Consider the following 12,583-nt stretch of genomic DNA (forward strand, 5'->3'; position numbering starts at 1 on the left):
TGGAATCCCTTCTCTCTGGCTCCAGCATTTTGGTCAGGGCCATTGGGGCAGTGCCTGGTGGCAAGGAAGGGCCAAGCAGGTCAGCACCAGCAGGATGGAGACAGAGCACCTGACCGACCACATCAAGTCATCTGCACCATCAGTGCGTGTCCAAAATCAGGGCACAATTCCCAGCACAGGAAGATTTCTACCATCTTGCAGAGCCAGCTGCTGAGACATTTTCTTCTGCATGTGTTGCAGCAGATAACTTGCTTTGCTGGACACTCGGGCCATGACAGCACTCTCCTCTTCCAGCACAGGGTTAAAGCTCCAGGTGCCAGCACTCACCTTGTCCTTATTCGTCACAGATAGCACCATTTCAGAGACCTCCCGAGCCACGAAGTTCTCAAACACCATCTCTGGTGGGGAAACCTGAAACAAGCTCTGTTTCGGGGCAGCTGACGGCAGCTGGAGAGGCGAGAGAGAGCAGGGACAGCTTCAGCTGCTGGGAGGAAGGCTCATGAAGGACAATCTTACACTGACCCCCAGTGAAGTGCAGACTCTGGGGGAGCACATCTGCCCAGGACACACTGGGCAAACAGTGGCTCACCCACCTCTGCTCGGAGCTGATCAAGAACTGCTTGATCAGCTTCCAGCAGGCTCAAGCCAAGCTGCTCTTTTGATTTCTCCACCTTTCTTTCTCCACAAGGCCCCTCTCCAGGGCAATCCTGAACCACTTTGTTCCATGTGTCTTACTGCCAGTTTCCTGCTCAACAGCCCACCTGGCTCACCTGCCCCTTTGGACTGTGCTTTCTACTGAGCCAGTCCTGCCACAAAAGCAGCTTGAAACACACCTCTAAGTAGGCACTGATCCACAGAAAGCACATCCACACCCCTCTGCCCAGGGCCAGTCCCCTGCACATCTGGCAGCCTGCAAAATCTAACACCCCGTCAGGGTCCAACATATTGTTCCAACCCAAAGAAGGAATGCAATTGGTTTTGCTAAATCTGAAGGAATTCCTGCAGGTCCTCGGCCTTCCAAGGCCAATGCTGCCACTGTGGAGGGAATCCTGTGACCCCGAGCATTTGATGGTGACCACACCAAAGCAAGAGGTGGCTCCTTCAGCAGGAGAATGGCACATGGCAATGCTGTGCCTTTGTGTCCCCAGCCTTCCCCCATTGTTTTAGCAATGGCAGCCACACTCCAGCACAGCCCAGCAGCTGCAGCAGAGGTTATTTGTGTTGCCTCAGTGCACATCAGGACTCCCAGTCCACCACTGCCAGCAGCTTGCAATGACAACAGCACCTGGACACTGAGGTGTTTTGCTGGGGGCAAGCCTGTCACAAGCACACACCCTCTTCAAACTTGCCATCAAACAGAAAGGAAAAGAGCAGGAAAAGGCTACCTTTGGACTAGTCTTGCCCAGGTCTATCCATGGGCCAATTCTGGGCAGAATACTCCCCCCAGTGCTGGCCTCCTTCTTCCTGCTGACAAACTTCTCCTGCTGGAACTTAGACGGAGGCAACTGAAAGGAAAAAAAGAAAAAAAAAGGAAAAATTATAATAATTAAAAAAAAAACCAAATTAGCAAGAAGATCAGAGATGTGCTTGTTCAGAGGGGTTTATCTTGATCAAGTGTCACTGGTGAATAATTTGTGATCACAGCCACTAGGACACTTCTGGAAGCCCTGGAAGGTACTTGCTGAAATACTTAGCACCAATCAATCAATACAGAGTGCAATACACATACTCCAACCACATGGCTGTGGCCCATTAGTCTCTCTGTGATCTGATGTGACATGTTTGGGGATTTCTGCTCTTTAGCCATTTGTTTCCTCTTACATTTCATTGGAAATGAAAAATGTAAGTGTCAGTGACCTTTTCAGAGAGTGGGAAGGAGCTCACAGAACTGCCCCAACTCCATCCCTGCACAACACTCACAACTCACAGCAGGAGACAGCACTGCTGGCTGAGTCCAAGAGAAGCAAGAAAGAAAAGCTGTACCAAGAGGGAGGTGCACAGGAATGTGTCCAAGTTTTAGCTCTCTCTGTTAATGAGCATTTGTTTTCTCTGTCTGGGCTGACAGAGTCCTCCAGAGAAGAAAACACAGGGATCTCCTTGCCAGAGCCTCAGCACTGGGGCATCTTCAGCCAAGTGAGCTCCAGACAGCAAGGCACCTTGGTGGCCCTGACTGCAGTGCTGCCTGCAGGGCTGGAGCTGTGCCCACCCAGGAGCTGAGAGAGAACAGCTGCTTTGGGAGCTCTTCTGGCTGGGACCAGCCGTGGCTCTCAAGGCTTTGGGCACAGTTTGAGCTCTCCCCCCCACATGCCCAGGTGCCCAAGGGCAGGTTGGTCACAGCAGCACAGGGCAGTGCCCAGCCTGACAGAAGGAATTCCTGCGGCAAAGGGCAGGCACAGAAGCACATGTTGAGGGCTTCAGCTGCACATTGCTTTCACTTGGCTCCCGTGGCACAGCCAGGCAAGGCGCTGGGCTGTCCCTGAAACATCACACAGTGTTCCCTCCTGCACCAGGACAGCCCCCACCAACAGCAGCATGGCACAAAGAGCTGGACAGGGGCTCTGCAGCTTCCCAGCGCTGCTGGACAACAGGGGCAGGGACACCAGGGACACCAGGGCACTTGCCAGCCTGAGCACAGCCCCAGTGGCTACTCACAGTGTTAGGCTGCAGTCTTTCCCTCTGCAAAAGACGAGGTGTTGGTGTCTTTTTTGGGAATCCAGAAGCCATTCTGAAGAGAGGATGTCACAGAGGAACGACAAGGCCTCAGCAAAACTGGAAGGAGCAACAATGGAACTCTGAAAATCCAGAACCCAATTCATGGCAGACTCAAGGCATATATGCTGCTAAACATTTTATATCATTTGAAAGTAGCTAAGTGCTTGTTTGGCATAAGTAGCTAGTATTGTTAGGCCTCTAGTTGGACTTTATTTGAAATAGATGACCACCTTGTGCAATTCAAAGATGGATCATACTGAAACCTGGAGCTAAAAAGCTGAGCATGAATAATGCTTAGAACAGACAAAGCTGTAGCTTAAATATTACTTAAAAACAGCTTGCGTGGACCTGCTCTTCTTTAGGCTAAACACCCCCTGCTCTCTCAGCTGCTCCTCACTGGACTTGGGAGAGACTGCAATGTTATGGTTCATGGCTTAAATATTGCTATAAAGGACATTTTGCCGACTGTGACAAAACTCTATAAAGAAGCTGAGAGCACCCAAGCCCACCCTTCCCTGAAAATGCCTCCTGAGTGGAACTTGGGACTGAGAATTCAGCCCCACAAGGGAACTTGAGACAAGATAAAGGTGACACTATTGTCCCATTAGCTCAGGTCTGGGCAGAAGTGAACAAGGCCAAGGGAGAAAAATAGATCCACAACAAAGCCAAAGCCAGGAGCTCTCCTGAAAATCAGCTCTGTCTGCCTTCAGGCTGGGCAAGTCATAGCCACAGACTCCTCTGCTGAGGCCAGGTTTGCACACAAACCTCCCATCAAAGACCTCCACTGTGTCCCCAGACCCATTCCTGAGGCCTTGCACCAGATGATTGCAGGGCATACAAAGTAACACAACAGATCTGAAAATCCACAACCCAATTCATGGCAGACTCAAAGGATATACTGGTGCTGAAGATTTTATATTACTTGAAAGTAGCAGTAGACAGTCAAACTTGCCCCACCCCAGGGAGGTACCTGGGAGGTCCCACCTTGCCCAAATCTGCATTAATCCATTGGAATCTTACATTTTGCAATACCTCACCACTGAGAAGACCAGAAGAGGATTTTATGGTATGCCAATGGGATCCATGGAATGGTGATATTTTTTTACTTAATCTGTCTCTGTCATTCTCTTTCTTCCCCCTCTTCCCAACCCCATCTCCACCCCCTTCACCCCACCCCCCCTTTTTCTATTCCTTTCTCTCTCTTCCTCACATTTACTGTTCCATAAAATCCAGACTACTGACTTTGGCAAATTGCCTCGTTTGTACCTCAATTCAGAGGCCTCTCCCTAATAATTTTAATAACCAGATGATAACAACCCACGGAAACTTGAACAGAACTCATTCACTTTGAAGCAGTTTAAGCAATCACTATAGGGAAAAAAAAGTATAGATGAGTACATTTAGAAAGTGTTGCATTTCTTCAGTGCAAAAAAAAAACCTCATCAGTAGATGAACTATTGTTCATCCACTCAGCTGTGCATGCCACTGAACTGCTGCACCAGAAGACTGGCATTATCCCATCCTGTATTTCCCTTTGGCCTTCTCTCTCAGAGTGCACATGAGACAAAACCAAACAGTTCAACTTTAGTCAATCTTTACCTTCAAAGGAAATTCACGATCTTTTCCAGAGGCCAATGCTCTGCACGTTGAGGAATCCTCTGCAGAGACCAATGCTCCGCGAATTGAGGACTCCTAGCAGAGGCCAATGCTCTGCACGTTCAGGATGTTGTTTGCAGAGGCCAATGCTCTGCACGTTCAGGAATTCTCAGTGGGGCACAGTGCTCCGCGAATTCAAAGGATTCGCTCGCACAGACCAATGCTCCGCGAACAATTCACTCGGCGAATCGCCCAGTGTAGCTGCCTGTACGAGCCCAGGCTGCGCACACCCAGCCAGGGCCGCGTTCTCGGGCAACTGAGGCCGCGCCGCTGTCACAGACGCTGCCGCCCGCGCGGTTACCAGGCAACCGCGGCGCCCGAACGTCGGGGCCGGGCCGGGTTCAGGCGGGGCCGGGCCGGGCTCCGGCGGGGCCGGGCCGGGTTCGGGCGGGGCCGGGCCAGGTTCGGGCGGGGCCGGGCGGGTTCCGGCGGGCTCGGGCCGGGGCCGGGCCGCAGTGATTTTCAAAGGAGATTGTCACTTGAACTACTGCCGTAACTTTCTGAAGAGTCTTTCTGTAAGTATTAGCGAAAGCCTAAAATGTGGTGATAGAGGCACCTCTGTCAGGTCTGTCCCTTGCTCTCTGTGTAGCACTGGTGTTCTGTCCCGGCTGGAACAGCCGGAGGGGCTGAGCGAGCTGGGAAAGGGGCTCAGCCTGGAGAGGAGGAGGCTCGGGGGGACCTTGTGGCTCTGCACAGCTCCCTGGCAGGAGGGCGCTGCGGGTTCAGGAAGCGCCGGAGCGGCGTGGTTCCCTCTCTCCTCTCCCGCTCAACCTCTTCCTCCCTCCCTCCTCCTCCTCCCCCGTTTCCGAAACCCTCGCAGCCCGCGGGAGGAACGGAGATGGAGCCGGGACAGGGCAGAATGCAGAGAGGGGATGCCAGGAGTAGGAGTGACTGGGCTGTACTGGGACCATACTGGGATCATGCTGGGAGGGAGTAGGAGCAGCGCGATGGCTGCAGCCAGGCCATGCAGGGCCTCCTGCCAAGGGGAATGATTTCAGACAAGTGCTGACTGTGTGGGAGAAGGTGTTTTGTGTTGGAGGGCTGAGTTATCACTGAAGTTTTTCACTTCTGATACTTGGTAATATCAGTGTCGTTTTGTCCGTAAGGAGCACACTCAGTGCCTGAGACATCTCCATCTCCACCTGCTTCACAACTCCACTTGAAGGCAGATGAAAATTATTTCCTTGTAAATGACCTGTTTTCACCAAATTCTGCAAACTCTTACTGAGGCTCTTTGCCATGAAGTTGATTTTCTATTTATTTTTTCCTTTTTTTTTTTTTTTTTAATAAGAAGAATTGCTTTCTCCTTGCAAATGTTAAGTAAAATTTTCCCTGCCTGGGATGTCAGGAGGTGCACATCCTGTACAGAAACACTCCCCAACTGCATCAACAACCTTTTTGTACTGCTCAATGAGTCCTAGAAAACTGCAGAGCAGTTTTGTGTCTGCAGGTTACTTGGCAATCAATTCTCCATCTCTGATAAATCCTAATTTACAAGGAGGATGTGACGAACTCCCTCCTCTGCAATCAGGAGTTGGCAGTGCCCATTCTTCTGCAAATTTATGGGTTCAGCAGAATAATATCATAGAAACAGAGATGTTCTGCAGCATTGCTGCTTGGTTTGCTCCTCATTTTGTGGGGCAGACAGCAGCCTTCTACAGCCCTAAAAAGGACAGGGAATTTTCTGGACTGGAAAGAAAAGCATCCGTGAGAGAGGCAGAATGTGATGCTGTTACCCACGGCTGGTGTTGCCACCTCTGTTGTCAAATTTCCCTCCCTTGCTGCCTTGGGGCATCTGAGTAATGGGTGGTTTGTAGTGATGTTCTCCTTATTGAAATCAGTCAAGAGTTTGTGGACTTATTTCCAGCATGAAAACAAACCCTGTTTTGCTGGTTGTATCAGGGAAAAACTTATTTGAGGCAGAGAGAGGACAGAAAGAGGTGAGAGACCACTGAATTTTTTCCATGTGGCTGCAGGGAGGGAGAACAGTTGTGGTGTGGAGATGCGTTGTTAATGTAAAAGCAACAAAAAGCAACCCAAATAGTGAGTGAGCATCACTTGAGCTGCACCTCTGCCAGTTAGGGATGGATCCCTCCTGCTCCTTCCCATGCCTGAGGCGCCTGTGTGGGGCTGGTTGTCCCTGTCATTTACCTTTCAATTACACATCAAACAACAAGTTTATTGGAAAACAGTTGGCTTTTCAGACTCTCCTGGGCATTCAAGTGAGTCCAGGAGATGTAGGGATGAGCTGATAAGTGGCTTTGGATGGTCTTGGCTGTTGGGTCTTGCTGTGTTTCCTGATGCTCCAAAGCAATCCCTGGCACGCTGCTTTTGTGAAAGGCAGAACAGCTCAAGAGAAAAATGTGCTTGAAATTACCTGTTCTGGGGAAATGCAATCACTGCGAATTTTCTGCTAGGAACTGCTTGTGAACAAAGATGGAGCCTGAATGAGGGATCTGCCCTTGTGGGGGTGCCTTACACTGACACAAAGCTCTCTGTGCCTCTCCAGAGGGTTGTCACCCTACAGAAACTCGTCACTTGAGGAATCTCCTGGCAGGGCAGGGAGGGGGATTTGACATCACAGCTGCGTGCCTGGGAAAAACATCGAGGCAAATTCTTCTTTTCTGGCCAGGAAAGCCAAGGTGTGTGCCTGCTGTGTTCCACGAGGAGGAAATCAATTGCTGAGGGATTTCTGCTGGGAGATTTGTGCTTTATGAAATTCATGCCGGGGGCAGAGGACTGGGGAGCTGCCAACAATAGCACTGTCTTCCTCCCCTCTGCTGCTTTAATTGTTTGTAATGATTTAATAAATAGCGCTGTTCTTCCCTGCAGCAAACATAGGCATGTGGCATTTTATTATCTTTATTAGGGCTCCTGTTTGGAATTTCTTTGCTGTATTTCCTTCTTTGCAGAATTGGTCCAAAACTTGGAGGAGTTGGTGTGAGAACTGGACTTTGTGCTGTCAACATTCTGAGTGTGGAGCCAGTGCTAAATCCGTGCAACTATATGGGAATGGAATAAATGACATGATTTAAACAAGGAAATGCTCCTGGCTTAGGCATTTTATCTGCACAAATGCACACTAGGAGAGGAAGAGCAAATCAGGTACAAGCTCCCAGTACTTACAGAAGAATGAATGGAAGTAACTTCCTGTTTAGGCTGGAAATTAGGAGAACATTTGTACCCATCAGAATGGTGTTGAACTGGAGCAGCTGCCTAGTGACAATAGACAAGTGGAGAAGTGAAACCCCAAATTAAAGGCTTTTAGTGTGGAGTTTTTTGGATGTTGGGGTCTTCAGAAGTAGATCTTGAGTCCCACGGGCAATGCAGGCAGCTTCCCAGGGGAGCATCTCTGTCCCGTGCCAGGGCCCTGCTGCCCTGGTCCCACAGAGTGATTTGGGGGTACCTGATGGCCCAGCAGAGTTTCGGGAAATGCCTCAATGTTTGTTGGATTTGAATGGCATTTGGGTCAAAGTGAGTTTCTCCTCTGAGGGATGGAGTCTTGAGCTCTCACAGGTTTTGCTTGGACATGTCTTTCATCTGTCCCCCAGCCCAAAAACCCCCAGCAGATCCCTGCTCCTCCCTCTCTGTGTCTCCCACAGCTGTGATGCTCAGAGCTTTTCCCTTACACAAAAAAACCTGGAAATTGGCTGGTATTTGTTGCCTCTTGGCAACAAAATTGTCTCCTATTGTGCAGCTCAGGGGGAAAGGAACCTCTTCCTCCCTTCAGTTTGCTGCAACAAAGTGTTTTGTTCATCTTTGTGAAGAACTAGGAAGAAACACTTCTTTGAAAGCTGAGGGAGCCCAATTCAATTCCCTTATCATTTTGAGCAAAATAACCAAGTTATTTATGTTGAAAGTCACTCCAAAATTTTGAAGAGACCTTTTTAGAAAATATTTCTCTTGGTGACTGATTACAAGTGGGTATGGAAAGAAACTCTTTGCCTTGAACCACTCAAAGCAGTAATTTCTTCCCAAAGAGTAGATGTAATTTCATTTTCTGGGTGAAAAAAATTAAGTAGAAGTGGACCAAAGGAGCTTCAAGCTGATCTCCATTTGCTGTCAATGACTGAATTAAATGCACAGGCTTCCTATCAGCTGTGCCCGACAAAACATTGCTTTTGGGTTATTGGAGGTTTTGTCAGAAATCTTTGTAGCATGACTAGTTCATGGACTTATCTCTGCTGGCTTCAGTCATTCCTGCTGTCCATCATATCTTGCTATTATGAGGAAGCTCTTTTCATTATGTTGCCTTTTAATTCAGATATCTGAGCCTTTTTCTACTTCTGGTCCCAGTTTTCAGGAGGACAAACATTTTCTTATCTGTGAGTGTATTCAGTGGTGGCCACACAAGTGAAGGCAAGGAGCTGGCAGGTGATAATTTATGGAACTCTATAATGGGAAAACCTCAGCATTCAATTTCCATCTCCTTAGAAATCTTTATTCCTTTTCTTGTCTCTTGTGCTCTTTGTGGCTGGTCTGAGTTTAGTGCTTGGAAATACAATTCTATGGACCCAATTGCTTTGAGAAAGAATAACCTTGTACACAAAGATAAATAAATTTAACTTTTCAATATCAGAGCAGTTTGACATCCAGTCTTGGGGACCTGGCAGTGGTTAGTGCCTGACCAGCCTCAGAACACAGAGTTTGTCTGATTTAGGTGAAATTTCATTCATTGGAGACAAAGTAAAATTGCCTCTTATTTGCTCAGCACTAAAAATCCATCTGAAGCTGATTGCCAAGAATTGCTGCTGAGTGATGGGATTAACCCCTGCAATGGCACCATGAAACGAGAGACTGGGAGAGGAATATTAAACAATGGCATTTCCAGCCATGTGCAGGCCCTGGTGTTCTGCTCTTGGCTTGGTGCTGTCAAAGGGGCTGTTTTGATGGTTCTAGAGGCACTAACCTGGGCAGTGAAATGCACCTCAGGCACCAGTTGCATCTCTGGTGTCTGCAAGTGCCTTTATCTCCCTTCATGCTCCACAGAACCGAAATCCTGAAAGGACCAAGTGAATCTGAGACTTTGGGAAGGCCCAATAGTGACAGATTTTGGTGAGATTTTAGTCAGGAGATGGAAGCAGCAGCAGAAGGTGCTGTAATCTTCATCCCTTCACTCTCCTGCATGCTGATACAGTGTGAAGGAGGCAGGGATTCCATAAAGCACCTTCTGTAGCTCCTGAGGGAAAACAAGTGGCAAGTTCTTTAATTTCTTAGAGTTTCAGGCATGTTTGGCTGTGCTGCACCTCGGGGCCAGGCTCTGCCACTCTGTGCTCCAGCTGGTGCTTCCAAACTGCCCTCTGTGATTTTTATTTGCAAACCAGCTCTGTGACCAGCTTCCACTTTGCTTTAAAACTTCAGCACCACGTTTGTGGCTGAACAGGTCCCAGAGCTGGCGAGAAGGATTTGAGATGCAATTTGCATCACAGAGTTGTTACAGTGGGGAAAATGTCACATCCCTCCTGTGCCTGGAGCTGCTAATCTTGTTCTGAACACTGAAAACCTCTTCAGCTGCTCTCATTATACCTCAATTTGATTACTGCTTTGATTTCACACCTCTTTCATGCAGGCTTTTCCTCTCTCCTTGGCTGGAATTGTCAGGCCTGAGAGGAGAAATTTTGTCAAGCCTTGGGACAGTTCCCATCATCTATCCCTGCTCCTAAAGCTGCTTTGAATTATCTTGGGAATCTGAGTGTGAGGGAAACTGGCAGGACTTTAGTGAGAGGAAAAGTAAGGCACAGAGGCCAAAATGTAAATGCAGAGTCTGGCTTACCAGAGTCTGCAGAGTTGTGGGGATCTGGGCCCTGCAAACTCATGTTGTTCTCTATGAATGGCTGATTCCTTCTGTATCTCCTCCTGAAATTCTGAGCACCAGGGCTGGTGCTGGAACTGCAGCCACACAAACTCCCCACAGAGCTGTGTGGGACCCAGTGGGAATCATTGATTTGCTGCTTTTGATGAAAAGTAGTGACATGAACCTCAGTGTCAGGGAGGTGACACATTATTGCTGCTGTCAGACAGTGCCCACACACCATGTCTGGAGACAGCTCTGGAGAAGATGAAGAAAAACCAGGATTAAATCCCATGTGCTACTGAGCTCTATCAGAAACTGCTTGGAGTGAAGTCTGTGAAGTGACTGGGGAGAGCTGGATGAAAGGGACAGTGCTGAGAAGTGTGTGGTACATCATTGATGTCCTAATACTGATCTTTGCACAGAGATGAAAACGTATCAGTTTGCATGGCCTGAATGTCTGGCTCTGGACATTCTGCATTGCACAAGATGTGCTGAGCTCAACTGGCTCTGAAATATCATCTCTGCACCTTAGCCAGGAACAGCATCAGAGTTCTGAACAGATTCATCAAAATCAGTCATAAGTCAGAAGCAAACCTCGGCAATACACATCTGTGGCAGGTGAGGAGAGCAAAAGCTCCCATTCTTGTTCTTGGAGAATGAATTCAGCAATAAAAATTCCTCTCTCTTGGCATTAAAATACTTTAGTGTCAGCTCTGCCCCAGACTATCAGTGTCAAGTATTTCTCTGGGTGCTTGGGGGTAGGTTCTCCCCCTGTAGCTCTCTGCAGGTTGGTGCTAATTCAAGATGTTCCCTCAGCTTCAGATGTTTTGCTGCCTGAGCAGAGTGTGCAGAACAGGGATTACAAGCACTGACATTTGCTGTGCTAGAAAGTGCAAGGGACACATTTGTGCCAATGAACGTCACACCTTTAACTAGGAGGATCAATTCTTGTTGTGCTCACCAGAGTCTGCGGACAGAGGGGGTTTTCCAAAGGAAATCTTGGTCCATGTAGGGCTGAGGCTCCCTCCAGGCTGGCTCCAGCCCCTCAGGGTGCCCAGGAGCAGGGCTTGCCCACAGCCCAGTGCACCCTCCTTAGCCCTGGGGCTGCCCAGGGAAGAGCCATGGCTGAGGCTCTGCAGGAGCACACAGGCTCAGCCCTGCTCCAACATGGGGTCCATGGGCCAGGGCAAGCTGGGCTTTGCCCCTACAGGTCCCAGGTATGTCCAGAGAAACTGCAAGGAGAGGGTCACCTCTGTCAGTGGGATCCCTCTGTGCACAGGGACCCCACTCCTGGCGTGGCTGTGCCAGGGACCTCCAGCCCTGGGAACCTGGAGCAAGTGGAAACTACAATTTTGCAAAATGCTGCCTGTGCCTGAAGCAAATGCAAGGAGAACTGGGGTGTGAAAAATAAAATTTGTTTATTACAGAAAAACAGCAGCAAAAATACAGAACACATTTACGCTGTAAGAATATTTGCAACAACAACAATCAATAGAACATATATACATAAGAACCTATCTAACAAAAATAGATGAAACATATTTACAGAAGACAAAAAGCCCTAAAACCTATAAGACAACAACAACATGTGAAAGGTATGTACAAAAGGGTGGCATCTCTGTCCATGATGTCCATCGGTCCTGGAAGAAAAGCAAATGCCACGGTCACTCCAGTCAGGCACAGAGGGCTCTTCCATGTGCCCCCAGGCTGGCACATGCTGGCCCAGCAGCAGGACTCTGCTACCAGAACTGAGCCTGGCTGGGTCTGGCATGGAGCCTGTGTGGAGCAAAGCAGGCACAGGACAGGCTGTGGATGGCCACCAGAATCCAGTGCCCTGGGTACAATGTCCCTGAGCAGGGAGCACCCAGCCCAGCCCCAGCCTGGCAGCAGGAGACCCACTCTGCCTGTCCTGCTGCTGGCATTGCTCTTCATGCCAAGATCATGGCCTCTTCCTCACCTTTTTAATCAATGTCCATGTCCTCAATGGACTCGTCCATATCAACGTCCATCTCTTCTTCCACCTCCACATCCACCTCCATCTCCTCCTCTCCAGTGTCTTCTCCCTCCGTCTCCATGTCCTCCTCTGTATCAATCTCTATATCCACCTCCATCTCCTCCTCCCTGTCTGGGACAGCCTGCAGAGGTAACAAAACCTCAGAGTGGGCTCCCTGTCCCACTCCATGCCCACAGAGCTCCAGCCCACCCGGGCAGGTGGGGAGTGTCCACCTCCATGGAATGGCACCAGACCTTCCTCAGAACAAATGGGAGCATCCTGCAGGGCTGGATGACAAAATCCAGTCAATAAGGATCTTGTAGGACTGCTGGGCTTATCAGGGGGCAGGTGACAAGAAGAGTGGGCAGGAGCAAGGTGAAGAGTGTGCAAACACAACCGCCAATGGTTGTGTTGTGCTCTTTGCTGGG

The 12,583-nt window shown here is 49.2% G+C and overlaps 2 long non-coding RNA genes across 2 annotated transcripts; both read right to left on the bottom strand.

Annotated features, from left to right (window-relative positions):
* Positions 1-334: 334 nt before the first annotated feature.
* On the bottom strand, positions 335-2,767 carry LOC135292614 (uncharacterized). Its single transcript, XR_010354845.1, has 3 exons — positions 2,653-2,767; positions 1,386-1,505; positions 335-447 (listed from the first exon to the last, which is right to left on the bottom strand). It is a non-coding gene; the product is annotated as an uncharacterized LOC135292614 (long non-coding RNA).
* Positions 2,768-11,561: 8,794 nt separating this feature from the next.
* LOC135292599 (uncharacterized) lies at positions 11,562-12,583 on the bottom strand. Its single transcript, XR_010354828.1, has 3 exons — positions 12,410-12,583; positions 12,120-12,297; positions 11,562-11,802 (listed from the first exon to the last, which is right to left on the bottom strand). It is a non-coding gene; the product is annotated as an uncharacterized LOC135292599 (long non-coding RNA).

The sequence above is a fragment of the Passer domesticus genome, unplaced genomic scaffold (assembly GCF_036417665.1).
Source record: "Passer domesticus isolate bPasDom1 unplaced genomic scaffold, bPasDom1.hap1 HAP1_SCAFFOLD_37, whole genome shotgun sequence".
Lineage (NCBI taxonomy): Eukaryota > Metazoa > Chordata > Aves > Passeriformes > Passeridae > Passer > Passer domesticus.